We start from the raw sequence: 14,769 nt of genomic DNA on the forward strand, positions 1-14,769 counted from the left end.
TTTCTGACACTGGGATGGAGTTATTCTAATCAACCAATGGTAGAGCATGATGGAGCCAGCTGTTTGCCAATGATGCTACTCTCTCTGTCTGTGTGTGTTTTCATGTATGTGAACCCATGGGGGGCTGGGGCTGCAGGGGGGTGGCATTAGTAATGTGTGTAATTTAGCACACATCTGGTCATATACACTCAGCAAGGGAGAGAAGAGTTATATTAGCACACAGTGCGCACACTTGAACAGACCTACACACCGCTAATTAACCTGGTGCTTCTCACAGCTGCTGGCCTCGACTCTGCTCCTGCCGAGGCGGACGTGGGTGGCTCCTCAACCTAAATCAATCCGCACTAATTGCTGGTCTACGCTCCCCTGCGTCTTTACCTTGCTGCCTGTCAGCATCCTATCTACCTGTCTCATTTGACAAGCAACTCCCACATCTAGGAGCCACTGTGATCACTCAGGCAACTCAAAGGACTCGCTGTTTTGACGTAGCGATGTCGAGATATTGTGTTGCAGAACTGGCTGAAAGCTTATCTCTGATCTCTTGTAGTATTTAAGTGTTCGAATGAGGTAATGTGTGCTTAAATTCATGTATCGCTCCTCTGTGAATTCTCTACTTCAAGTAGCTGAACTTTGTCCTCGCTTTACCGTCTGCCCTAACTGTGCAGTCATTTCCAACAGGAGTTCACGTTAAGGCCGTTTAAACTATTCATCACATTAGAGCTGACATAAAAGCCTCTCGTTTAAATTGCACGGTGATTCAGTGGTGAAGCCGTTCACTTAGATTTAGAGAGATGTGGTTTGGAGAAAAATGAGGATTACAATTCATGTTTAGGTGAGTCGCAGTTTTCTGCCTTTTCTGGCACGCTAACATATTCTTGTCACAGATGATCAGTTACACTCACTCCATCAGCAGCTTGCAAGCCGACTAGAAATGGTCTTGTCATCAATAAGCTTGTTGCCAGTAACCCCAGTTTGAGAATGGGACCAAGAACAGAGTTGGAGCCGACTGAATTGATATGCAGCTGAGTAGCTGAGCTTCTCACAGCCAGCAGGGCCTTAAAAGGGAAAAGGTATGAGGAGACAGTATACTGTTCTGTGTCATTAAAAGCAGACATATGTCTTCTTTTGGCATTCCTCCCCATGCCGACAGAGGTCATGAGTTTGGGCGGGTAACAGTGATTCTGTTCAACTCAATGGAATGATATGAATGTGACGAGAAAGGCAAAGAGCATGTAGAAATAACAGAAACATGAAAGATGAGCCAACGGGAGTAATTGAATTGTGAGACAGGTTATCCATAGAAGGGCATTCATTTCACCTCAAGATCATAACTGCATAGAGTCAATGTTGGAATTGTCAAAAAATTGTAGAATGAATCCATCATTTAACTTAACTTCACTCTGGCTTGTTTTAATATTGTTGTTATTGGACTCGCTTTTGGAGCACCTTGTTAGCTTTGAGGATTTTATCTGGGGCTTCAGGTGAAGACGTTTGGCATTGGAGAGGGGGATTGTGTACATCTGTGTGGTAGAGGAATAAGTCGAAGGCCTCCATCCCTCCCTCTCCACCGATGGAGACGAAGCTGTACTTTAAAACGCTGGATGAGGTCGCAGAGGGGCTACTGAGAACAAAAAAGAAAAGCACCAAAGAAAGGCTGTGGGTCCTTTTGCTGGAGCAGTTGTGTGAAACTGTAAATCCATCAGCTTTATTTCAGAGGGGCTGGCAGCTCTAAAGGACGCATCTAGTTAATATTTTATCAAGTGTATGATGTGTGTGCAAGTTCAGGGGAAAAGACAAGGGGTGTTGCAACAAGTCCTCCAACTCATACGACCAAATGGGTCGATTGTTTAAGCACCAGATTACGACCCATAGCCACGTTTTAAAGTGTAGCACCTCTAGTGGTCGTGTAAGAAACAACATGCTCCCGTTTATTTACAAATAACCCTCTCTGGAAAATCCTAAATTGTAGGATAGTTTGGCCATTAAAACGCTTTATGATTAGATTTCTAGCGAGAAGTATATATTGTACTTTTAGAATCCACGTCCAGTCGATATGTAGGATCTATAGTTTGATAGATATTACGAAGATGATTTGAGATTTCGTCAGGAGAACGTGTATATGCGGCAAGCTTCCATGTAAAGTTACGGGTTGAAAACAGTATTTCCGGTCTCGCCGTTTTCATAATAAAACCAATGATCAAATGATTTAACAGTGATATCTGCACTACTCATCCACTAAAAAAACATCAGTTTATCCTAGTTAATTATACGACATTAATTGGTTTAAATTGTGTACAATGCTTTTGTGTTTTTCCCATAGGTTTTTCTCTTTCGATTCTGAGAGACACATTTCTTTTTTCAGAGGTTTTGATAGGCTAAAATCACGCCGCAATGCACGTCGGGATTTGGTGTTTATGTGATATGAAATCGGAAAAATAATAATAATAATACTTTATTCCGAGTGTTCTTGCTTTTCTCTTTGAAGGTCATCACATAACGGCATTGTAATACACGGTTCGGCTGCATTAAATATTACATATCTGCCCTAGATATGTATTTATAGAGCCCTGATCAGAAGACCTTTTGACAAACTGGAAGAGATGCCGCCAAAACTGAATACGTGACGTGAACCATAAATATATCAACAATTAAACAACATCTTCCATTTCTTTTCACACAATACGTCTCCTTGCAGTATCAACACTAATTCGGCTGACTTTTATATTTGATCCAATTAGTAGATAGTCTGTATTTACACCATAACGGTGCACAGCTTTTTAAAGATATTACTGATTTTCTGAACTACCTTTCCAACTCCTCATGCAGTTGACTGTTACAGGTCTATACAGGTTCATGGTACAATGCATAAGCTTCACATCGAGAGACTGAAACTGTATTTTCCTTTACCGTTCTGTTTTAAACTCACAATAAAGTGAATAATCATATTATGTACGATATTATTATGTTTTATTAACTAGACCACTGGTCTAAACCGCACCTCCTAGTGGTTAAAGCACGTTATTGAATGTAGTTGTTGAATAAGTTATATTTATTTAGTTATTGATGAAAACATTTAAATATTAAGAGTAGCCTACATACAAAATAGGGGTCAATGATAGAAATATAGAATGGAAAATATCTAGAAGATACTGTAGTGATCTCTACAATAAAACAGTTTAGTGCAGGACGTCCAAAGATATTAACAGGAGGATGTGCAAAACAGACAAACTGATAAGGCTGAATTTTACTCAGGTGTAACTAAAGTCTGATTTAAGGGTTGTTTATATTTCACATCATTAATCAGAATCTGCAAAGTAACAAAAATAAATGTAATAGAGTAAAAATACCAGGTTAACCTCTGAATTGTAGTGGAGTAGAACAAAGTAGTACATGCTGCTGTAACAAAAACATTTCCCAACTTGGGATCAATAAAGTATATCTTATCTTATCTTAAGATGATCGATGGCTACTGCCATATTTGCAAAATTTGCCTCTGAACCTTGACAAGTGCATGTTTCCGGCTTATCAATGAACAACAGGAGGGGTAGACATAAAACCATCTGTTAAATAAAGCTCTTCTGACCTTAGGTGTCATGTGGGTATATTATTTCACCATTTATTAATTATATGTTTTACAATTGATAACACCACTGTGTTTCGTATCCCCTAAACCTCCAGGGTGTACACGTTTAATACTGCCAACTTCTAATTGTGGGAAATACGAAAACGTCTTATAAAGAGACGTGCCATATATTGCGAAACACACAATAGCCAGCATGTGTAGTTCTGGGGGGGGGGGAAGCTGGAGCCGGGGGCTGGACCCGTCCAATTCCAGTTTTGGAAAGTCTGCCGTGGTTCCATTCCATTTCAAAGAGCTGTTTGACAGCGTAACCTTGTCGCACTGCCACTCCAACATCCAATCACAGGGCTTGATGACTAATCACGGGGTTTGTAAAGCAAGGCGGATGTAGTCTCAAACGATAGCTGGGGATTCTGGGTAGTGTAGTGTCTTCGGAAACTGTAGTGTCTAAACTCCTAAAAAACTATTTGTTTCTCTGACTCGAAGGTTAAAAACACAAAAGCATTGTACACCATTTAAACCAATCAATATTGTGTAATTAACAATGTTTTTTAGTGGATGAGTAATGCAGATATCACTGTGTAATCATTTGACAGTGAGGGGAATATATCCGGTTTTATTATGAAAACTTCGAGACCGGAAATACTGTTTTCACCCATGCTAACTTTACATGGAAGCTGCCGCGTATACACGTTATCCTGGCGAGACCTCAAATCATCTTCGTAATATCTATCAAACTATAGATCCTACACTTCCACTGGACGTGGATTATAAAAGTAAAATATACACTTCTCGCTAGAAATCTAATCAAAAAGCATTTTAATGGCCAAACTGTTCTACAATTTAGGATTTTCCAGAGAGGGTTATTTGTAAATAAACGGGAGCATGTTGTTTCTTACACGACCACTAGAGGTGCTACACTTTAAAACGTGGCTATGGGTCGTAATCTGGTGCTTAAACAATCGACCTATTTGGTCGTTTTTTGTAGGAGGACAGGCTGGGTGTTGTGATGGTGTCACACCACACAGGCAGTTAAATGTGGTTGGCAGTTATGAGAGAAAATGTCAGTGAGTGCATGAAGAAGACGTACTGTGTCTCTATCCCATAATTCCCATATTGTACATGCCGCTGTAAAACAAGCTCGTTCAGGGCCTGCAAGTAAAGAGTTGACAATTGCAAGCGAAAGTATATTAGGTTATATTTGGGAAGCATTTACATTTACTTTATATTTACAGGAATAGCAATAAAAAGCATTGTGATACTCCTTCAGCTATATGATTAAGGTATTACGGAAACAAATATTACAGTTTTTAATAACGTTTTTGCATTCTGTAAACTTGACTTGACTGGAAATTAGAGAAATGGCATGAATGAAATCAATGTAGAGGATTTGAGGTGTGTGTGTGTGTGTGTGTGTGTGTGTGTGTGTGTGTGTGTGTGTGTGTGTGTGTGTGTGTGTGTGTGTGTGTGTGTGTGTGTGTGTGTGTGTCTCGCCGCCTGTACCCTCCAGAGTGTCTGATTCCCACGAGGAAAACATTGCCATTCTGGACTTTTTCTGCCTCATAGACTCACATCTGCTTTCTCCCATAAGAGGAGATTTGTCAAAACCCATACAGGAACCAATTCATTTCAATGTTAACACACGGTTGAGAAAGCCAAATGAATAAGGAAACGGTTGATATTAAAAACATACATTTATTTATACAATAAATGTCATTAGATACATCTCCATCAAAGTGGTAGTATCCTGGATAAGCCATACATTATTTGTTTTTGTATTTAAATAAGTGCACCGTGTTGATACAATATTACATCTGACTTGGTGGAAAAACGTGTTGTGGTTAGAACACATAAACACCCAATATGAGGCAGTTTCATTCTACACATCGCTTAGTTTTTGTCATGAGCCTTATAATGAAGTGTTGACCAGCATGGAGTCAGGTCATGCTCTATCTAGCCATCCACCTCAAGGCTGGAGCAGTCACAGAATCCCTCCTCAGTCAAAGGCACTGGGAGCAGTGAGAGGGGGGGCGGTCATGGACGGTCGTACACCGACTCCAGAGGATGACTGCGAGGCAGAGAAAGACAGACTTCAAACCCAGATGGGCTTTGATACGGACTCTGAACTGGTCCCTTGTCATCTAATGGGTGGTGGCAAGAGAGAGATATGGAGGGGGAGAAGGGAAGGAGAAAGGAGGCCTCGGGACTTTGAAGTGAATATACTTGTATCATGATCAAAGGGGAACTATAAGAAAGAGGGGAGGGGGAAAAAGCAGAGAAACCTAATGCCCTTCAGAATTGTTCAAGTCAAAGTAAAGTTAAACTTTGCTAAACACTGAACACTTCTAAGAAGCAAAAGGTATTTTTATGGTAAAGTGTGAATATATAAATATAAACTACTCATTTAATGGGATGGAAGTGCTTAAATATACTTTATCTTTATAAGCAAGTATTTTAGGTGCCTTATCTGACATTTAGACAGTTTTCCTGTACATCAAGTGTCCCCCAGGTATGTCATGTAGCTCTTTGGTCAAACCATGTGTGAGATCTGAGCTTCTATGGCCTATGTTCTGACATCTGTTTTGGGTGAGAGGGCTAAATGGGTCTTGGACGGGCTCTGTGACCAACTGTCTGTCCCTGAGCGTCGAGAGCTTGACTGTGTGACCGCTAAATCAGCCCAGCTGAAGAGCTGCCATCCAGCCTGTGTGTGTGTCTGTGTGTGTGTTTTCTATGAGTTTATCATGTTGTGGGGACTATAATCTGTTAGCACCATTATTAGTGAGGGACTCGCCTCCCATATGGGAAAAGTCTGTTCCACATAAAAATAAACATTTATGGTTAGGGTTGGAGTTAGAGATGGTGAAGGTCAAGGTTTATGTTACCCCCACACACACAAGTAGCATTTCATGTGATAACATGGATCTTGGATGGATGTGGTGGAATTACTTATTTATTGTTAAGGTATTTGTTGGATGCTGAAAAATCGCAGGTTTACAACAGTAGCAACAGCCCAATATGCCCCTAAATATTTTCAGGTGATAGTAAAATCAATGTGTGTGTGTGTGTGTGTGTGTGTGTGTGTGTGTGTGTGTGTGTGTGTGTGTGTGTGTGTGTGTGTGTGTGTGTGTGTGTGTGTGTGTGTGTGTGTGTGTGTGTGTGTGTGTGTGTGTGTGTGTGTGTGTGTGTGTGTGTGTGTGTGTGTGTGTGTGTGTGTGTGTGTGTGTGTGTGTGTGTGTGTGTGGACTAGCATTACTATACTTGTGGGGACCTAAATCTGTTTACATAGTCACGTGTGGGGACTCGCCTCCCTTATGGGGACAAATTGGAGGTCCCTATAAGGGGGATCATTAATTTTAGGGTGAAGACTTGTTTAGGATTAGGGTTAGGGTTAGGTTAAGGGTAAGGGTAAGGGTTAGGGTTAGGCATGTGTTGGTTATGGTTAAGGTTAGGATAAGTCTCTAGGAAATGCATGTAAGTCAATGTAATGTCCCCTGAATTGATGTATACATGGTGTGTGTGTGTGTGTGTGTGTGTGTGTGTGTGTGTGTGTGTGTGTGTGTGTGTGTGTGTGTGTGTGTGTGTGTGTGTGTGTGTGTGTGTGTGTGTGTGTGTGTGTGTGTGTGTGTGTGTGTGTGTGTGTGTGTGTGTGTGTGTGTGTGTGTGTGTGTGTGTGTGTGTGTGTGTGTGTGTGTGTGTGTGTGTGTGGCTCACATACATGTTATGATACCAAAGATGTAAGTGTGTACATCGTTCAATAAGAAAGGAAGAAACGGGAAAGAAGATGGCTTTAAGGGTAAAAAGTGGTTTAGAGAGGAATGCTTTGCTCGAGTAGCACTTCCTTCTCACTCGCTCCTTTCCTCTCGTGTGTTCATTTTCAGTTGGAGAAGTGATGGTGGGAGAAAATGTGAGATCCAGATGTCGAGCCCTGACTGCAGATGTGTTCACTTAGAGGCCAAGAGACGCTAATCTGCCTTGCCGTGCACATTCACACAAAAACTGAGCACACACATTTGCATAAGCCCATATTATCATAAAGAATATAACACAAAGACAGGATGGTTCATGAATTTAAAAGCAGAGAGACAAAAAGAAACAAATGCTTTAAACCAATATAAATCTACAGAGCAGAGTCACATATGGGTTGAGAGACAAAAAGACAGCCGTGCTCATGCATCAAGGACTTTTGGTACAAAACCTCTCAGCTGCATTTTTATTTACTTAACAGTCACTAACCTCTCACTCCTCACTGGCCAGGAAAAAACATGCACACACTACAAGCTTAATGGTCTTCAAAATGGTTTCAAATATTGATGTTTCCTCTGTTCGGTACTTACATGCCTCATAGCCCATTATTGTAGAAACAAGCTGCGTACGAAGGACCTCGGCTAGCCTTGTCCAAGGACTTGATGCTAATGAAATGAGTGGGGCACAGCCTCATTGAACCACTTGCATTAAAGGTGACATGTCATGCTTTTCCGGTTATTGCCCGTCCCCTTGTGTGTTATGAAGGTTTTTATGCATGTAAACGGTCAGCAAAGTCAAAACCCTCAAAGTACACCATGTAGGGAGTAAAACTCTAACACAGAAAATACCTCCCCAAAGCGCCTCGTTGGAGATACGTCACTGTCCATTTGATTCTTCCGGGTACATCATGATGTCATGTCGTCCCCGGAACGAAATGGACCAATCCGTGGAGCCGTTACGTTACGTCCCGCGGAGCCGTTACGTTAAGCCCCCGCTGATTGGTCCAAATTGACCAATCCACGGCAGAGTCCTGCACGGGTCTGATTTTCAAGACCCGCTCCCGCCCCACACCCGCGACGTGCAATACCGAACCCGCCCCGCTACCCGCACATATTGCCAATTAGTTCCGCAACCCGACCCGACCCGTCGGCACAAGATCCGCGACCCGACCCGAACCCGCATAGCTTATATATGAGCAGTGAAAACGTGCAATTATTAACACACGCAGTTGCATATTTGTCTCAAAAAGCGTGGGATGTTGGTTATTTCCTCCATCTAGGAACCAAAAGCCTCCCAGACGCTGGGTTTCGCTCTTGAGGAAGTGTTATTGAAAATGCTGTATTCTCCGCTAGAGAGCTTCACCTCAGCCATTTCGAATGTGGCGCGCACAGCAGCAGATTGATGCGCTGCAGAGGTTATGATTATGCACGGTCCCGCGGGGGAGAAGTCTGAGGATTTAAACATTAAACTAAATTATCATTATTTCAATATATTTATTATGCAACACCCACGACCCGACCCGCATCATCTTTGTTTTACCCAGAACCGAACCCAGAAAAAAGCGTTTGGAAAAATACCACCCGCGAATCACCTTTTCTGCGGGTCACCCGTCGGGTACCCGCGGGTACCCGACCCGATGCAGGACTCTGATCCACGGACTTCCTCACACACTCAGTGCAAGCAGCTCTGCTGATCTCTCCTCCCTGGCTGCAGGCTGATAACAGACAGTTGGGATCGCGGCGAAATTCTCTCTGCAGACCCATTCTCACAGCGTTTATCAACCTTTTTCTTACTCAATATCAAGCCACACTTATTGTTTTTACTTCGGCTGTGCCTTTGTGTGTGCTCAGGGTGAGTTTGGCTGTGTTTCGCTGTGTATCGCAAAACAAGGAAATCACACCTCCACGGAGCTCAGCGCGATTCACAACGTCCCGACTGGTCCCGACCAATCGGAGCACACTGGGCTCACAGGGAGGGGGGGGGGGCAAGAGCTGCAACGAGCCGTTTAGTGGAGAGAGTGAATACACATACTTTACAGAGATGCTGTATGCGAAACCAATGTGAGTTTGGAAAATTGCACAGTATAAATCTATTCTAGTAGACCACAACAATGGAATTATGATCAGTGGAAATGGCCATGATATGTGACCTTTAAGGCCATTACAGAGAAATACAAAAAATGGGAACAACCAGGCACAGGAATCCAATTCCCACTTATGTTCTGTGAACCATTATCAATGTAACAAGCAATAGACTTGTTCAGGTGAAAATGACGGGTTGAGCAGGGGCGGTTCTAGGGGGGGGGGGGGGGGGGGGGGCAACAGGGGCCATTGCCCCCGTAACACTGACCTTGTGGCCCTCCCTAAAAAGAAAATGTTACAATATTATGATTTATTGGAACTAAATCAAATCATAGACCCGGATGTACAGTGGAGATGAAACTGTTCATTACCTTATAAAAGCAAATGCTATTTTTTTATTAAATTGTCACTCAAAGTTACTAAAACAAATACTCTAAATGAAAAAACTACTGAAACAAAGGACTGTAGCTTAAATGTACTAAAACAAATACCTTTACAAAATTGTATGTTGATGTTACACAATAACAAAGTTTGAGTAAGCACAGAAATAAATGTTGCAGTGGAAAAGAGGTAAAGCTAAATTAGCTTTACTCGACTGCAGCATATCAACATTAAAAATCATATATACATATACATAGACTTTAGTAGTATTAGCCTCAGCCTGTACTCTAGTGGATAAGCTAAATTAAAGGAAAACTCTATAGAAATGAAAGACTATAGGTCCACGACTACTAATTATTTAGTCTTTAAAGCTTATTTTTTCGTATTCTTTTATCTGTCCAAAACATGTCCAAAAAATTGTGACAAATATTTTTGGCAAGCTCTCACTGCCCGTGGAGATGTCTTCTAATGTCTTGTGTTGTCAGACCAACAGTAAATATTCACATTATAATGAAAGAAACTCATTCTGTTGGAGAAGCTGGTGTCAGGGAATGTTTGGCTTTTTCATGAATAAGTGACTAAAATAATGAAACTTTTAGCAATGTTGTGTGTTTGTGTGTTACATTCCAGTAAATCATTTCAGTCAAAAAGAAAGCATTTTGAGATAACACCCTGCCGGCAGGAAATTTTTTATTGACATGCTGTGTTATTATTAATATTTTGATAGAAATGTTGACATTTAAGAAACATTTTAATTTGATCTGCTTCAAATTAGGCTCTCTTTTTGCCTTTAAACTGCACTGCTGATTCAATGCTCGGGTCTGCTTTGGTGTAAACTCTCAGAAGTATTCACTGCGTAAGCCGAATAAATCTCTCTCTCTTTCTCAGTGTGTGTTTGTGTGTGTGTGTGTGTGTGTGTGTGTGTGTGTGTGTGTGTGTGTGTGTGTGTGTGTGTGTGTGTGTGTGTGTGTGTGTGTGTGTGTGTGTGTGTGTGTGTGTGTGTGTGTGTGAGTGTGTTAGGAGTAAAAAAAACATCAATGTGTTTGTAGTGAATGGGTGGAGCTAAAGAGTGGCTTTGAAATATTCAATATAGAACAACTCACTGACATCAAGGAAAAAACACTGATACCCATGAATGTGTGTGTGTGTGTGTGTGTGTGTGTGTGTGTGTGTGTGTGTGTGTGTGTGTGTGTGTGTGTGTGTGTGTGTGTGTGTGTGTGTGTGTGTGTGTGTGTGTGTGTGTGTGTGTGTGTGTGTGTGTGTGTGTGTGTGTGTGTGTGTGTGTGTGTGTTTTTTCTGTGTGTGCTTCCATTTGTCTTACTGAGACATACTATAAGAGGATGCCGGGCCACTTTTGAAAACCTTTTATACTTCGTTGGTATGAGACACTCTAGAGGGCGATTGCAAACAAATTGAAAAGTATCACCAGGGTTATGAAGGGCAAAATCCTTGACACACCTGCACACAATTTACAGACTAATTCAAATAATTACATACCATATGTTACATACTTGTCCTTACATTGTTTTGACTATTATTGTTGTTGTGACATGTGCAGCAGTCACGGTTAGAACAAGATGTCATGGCATTTACATTGTAAAAGGGTTTGATTATATGGAAGGTGAAACCAGAAGCTAGGTCTGTATTTAATTCAGCTATTTGCAAACCATGAATCATAACATCCTGCAGAAAGAAGCACTAATTCATGTTTCCCTGTGGAGAATGTCTTATTAACTTCATCACGGCTGCTTGCAAACACACGCGTCAGATCTCCATTGAATTTTGTATTTGTTATCTATTTATTGCATCTTTTGAATCCATGTATTTCTCTCATTGCGGAAGGATTGCCGCAGATAACACGCCACTATTCATTCTGTTGGTTGAGGATTTGGAGTGCCTTCTGTTGGCTTGCATCAGTGCCCTCTTGTTTGTTTTCTCCACAAGAGTAGATGAGTCAACTGATTGGCAGTCAGACGGTACGCTAGACGATAACGCTAAACCTTGGCCCGGGTTAGCTGTTCAATTATTCACAGAAAGAGCAAGACAGAAAGGGGTGTGTGTGTGAGAGGGAGGAAAACAGAGAGCTGGAGAAAAAGAAAAATATATGAAAGATGGCAATTTAAACGCTGAACGTCACATAATATTACCAATTGAAAAATATCAGCTTCTCACTGCCTAATGCCTTAATCTTGCTGCTAGCCACTGCCACCCAGCACAGCTTGAGACACAATAAAGTAGCTCTACCTCTGCCTACACAACACACACATACACCAACACACACTCCAAGCACTCCAGCATATGGGTCAGATCTAATCACAATAATTTCATTTCCCCCCTCATCAGCTCCGAGCCAGATAGACTAAGTCCCATTTGCAGCGCTACTGGAAGGAAATATGACAGATAAGAGGACTCTTGTAATAAGCCGGCTGTGTGGATCTGATAAATGAAGAGAGCTTTTGCCAGTTAGCTAGAGAAATATATTGTGGAACGGAGGAAAAGTGTGGTAGCTTGAGGATTCATAAAAATAAACGGGGGAAACAAATGAACTTTGTTGATTAGCGGCTAGATGGTGGAAGCTGCTTGGAAATGACTCAACGACGCCTGGGAAATCTTGGGAGCGCTGTGATATCAAGGGAAAAAAACATGTAAGATACTGTAAAACCTCGTAGGCATCTTTTCGTCGACAGTCACTCCTCTCTCTTTCAATAACGAATCTCTTTATCTCTCTCTTGCACACACACACATTTGCACAAGCACGCTTTCTGCAAAAAAAAGCCAACCTTTTCAGCTGTTCCTTCCTAAAAGACAGATGTGCAGCGCTGCTTTAACGGAAAGTGTAATATCTGTTTAGAGCATAGGCCTGCATCATGCCCATATGGTTTTCAGTGGGAGAGGTGGAGTTGCTCAAGCGGAATTTGAAACGTAAATAGAACAAAGGATTGTGGGAGGTGGTTAATTTCAGCTGTTTCCATGGCAGGTAAGCTCCGTCGGCAAGGCTGTGATGTTTATTTGTGTGCAGTTTTTTCTCCACACAGCATGTGAAATTATGTTTGACATGCTTTGCACAGTTAAAAGATATGCATGAAATGGGTTTAAACAAATCAACAATAAAGGGAAAGTTGCACTGTGAGAAAATTACATCATCACAGCTAGATTTCTACAGTATGACTGTTTAAACTAGGACAAAATGGGTTGAAACGCAGAGCTGTTTCAACATTGTTTTATCTAATGTCTGAAGAGGCGGACTGAGAGTTTCTAGATATTTTCTGCACAGGTTATTCCAATGAACACAGGTCGAAAGAAAGTCGTGCCGTGCTCTCTAGAGGAAATGCTTCGTTGCATCTCAGAGACTCATCCATGCGAGACCAAACACACAAACAGTCACCTTCTCAGTGACCTTATCAATCAGCCTGTCCATCAGTTAGCCAATACCCAGTCCTCCACCTGTCCAGCCAGGTGATCATTTAATTTTCCTTCTCACACACACAAGTTATACTCTCCTAACTCCCCAACACCAACAGTGTCTCTAGGGAGAGCTGCAGGCATAAAACCTCTTTCCTTTCCCTCACATCCACTCATGGTGCTCTACATTGTCTACACCAGGGGTTCCCAAAGTGGGGGGTCGCGAGATGATTACAAAATGTTTATTTAAAAAAAAAATAATAATAATTATGTTTTTTTTTAATTATTATTAATAATAACGTGTGCATAGACATTTTTCAGGGGCGGACTGGCCATCTGCATAATTTGCCCGCAGCGAGGCTCCCCCCGTTGATAATAAACTAGCGCAGTGTTTCTCAAACTTTTTCATACCAAGGACCACTTAAACCAATAAAAAAACACTCACGGACCACCTAACTCCACAAATATCCAAAAACAATAGGCCTGCTTACCACTCCAACAGTACATAACAGCCTAATAATGACAGCTTAACTTTCTCTATATCGCCTCGTTCACACAATAAATCAACAATACAAATACAACTACAGATTATATAAGCGTTTAGTTCAAATGCGATTTGAAATGCTCACAGGTTTTACACCTCTTGTGAAATGTAGACTACATTTATTATGGAGTTTATGTCCGAGACAACAGACTCACAGATCGTTGGCTACTGAGAGATATGCAAAGTACACCGCATGTAGTACCGACACAAACCTCCGCTGTGGATTTTCAAAACAAAATACAGTATAAAATTATGGTCGCAGGCCCAAGTTTAACTCTCTGAGGTCTAAGCCCTTTTTTCACATGTTAGGCTCGCCTGGGCTTTTTTTTTGTAAAAATGCTATTAAAACATGAACCTTGGTGACCATCTGCCTACAAAACTAAAATAAAAAACGTTTTTTGCAGCCCCAACAACAGCCTCTCTGATCATCAACAGACTCTCTATCTCACTCCTAAAACATCTAAATCTACTTCCAGCATGGATAAATGTTCATAAAATACATCCATTGTTTGTTCTATATGCTTCTTGAAATCCAAAAAAACTGTTTTTCTAGAACAGATTACAAATCGCCAGAAAATGGTACAAACAAGTGGCAACATGTGTGATGAAGGTGTTGCGCTGGGCTATATCATGCAATCGAAACTTAAACTCGCTCCATTGCGGAGATACGGCCCGCGAGACCATTTGATACGGCCCTCGGGGCAATTTATAAATGCACGCTAATTTTTTTTTTAATTAAAGAAATCTAGACCGCAAAATAATTAAACAAACAAGTACCTGTATTTCCTGGCAAAGGTCAGGGTCCTTGAAAACACAACACAAGCCTAACGTGTCATCACGTGGTATATGTCTCGTCTGACAGGGGTGCAGTTCTGACTGAGAGCACCAGAACGCGGCTCCGTACACATGCCGCAGTTTTTTGCGTGGCTGTATCTTTAGTTTTAAGCCCATGGCATCTGTTCATCTGTCATACTGATACAGTCAATAACTTTGTTGTTATTAGCATCTGGCTAGCTAGCTATGCTAACGAATATAAG

Source organism: Pseudochaenichthys georgianus, chromosome 11 (assembly GCF_902827115.2).
Source record: "Pseudochaenichthys georgianus chromosome 11, fPseGeo1.2, whole genome shotgun sequence".
NCBI classification, from domain to species: domain Eukaryota; kingdom Metazoa; phylum Chordata; class Actinopteri; order Perciformes; family Channichthyidae; genus Pseudochaenichthys; species Pseudochaenichthys georgianus.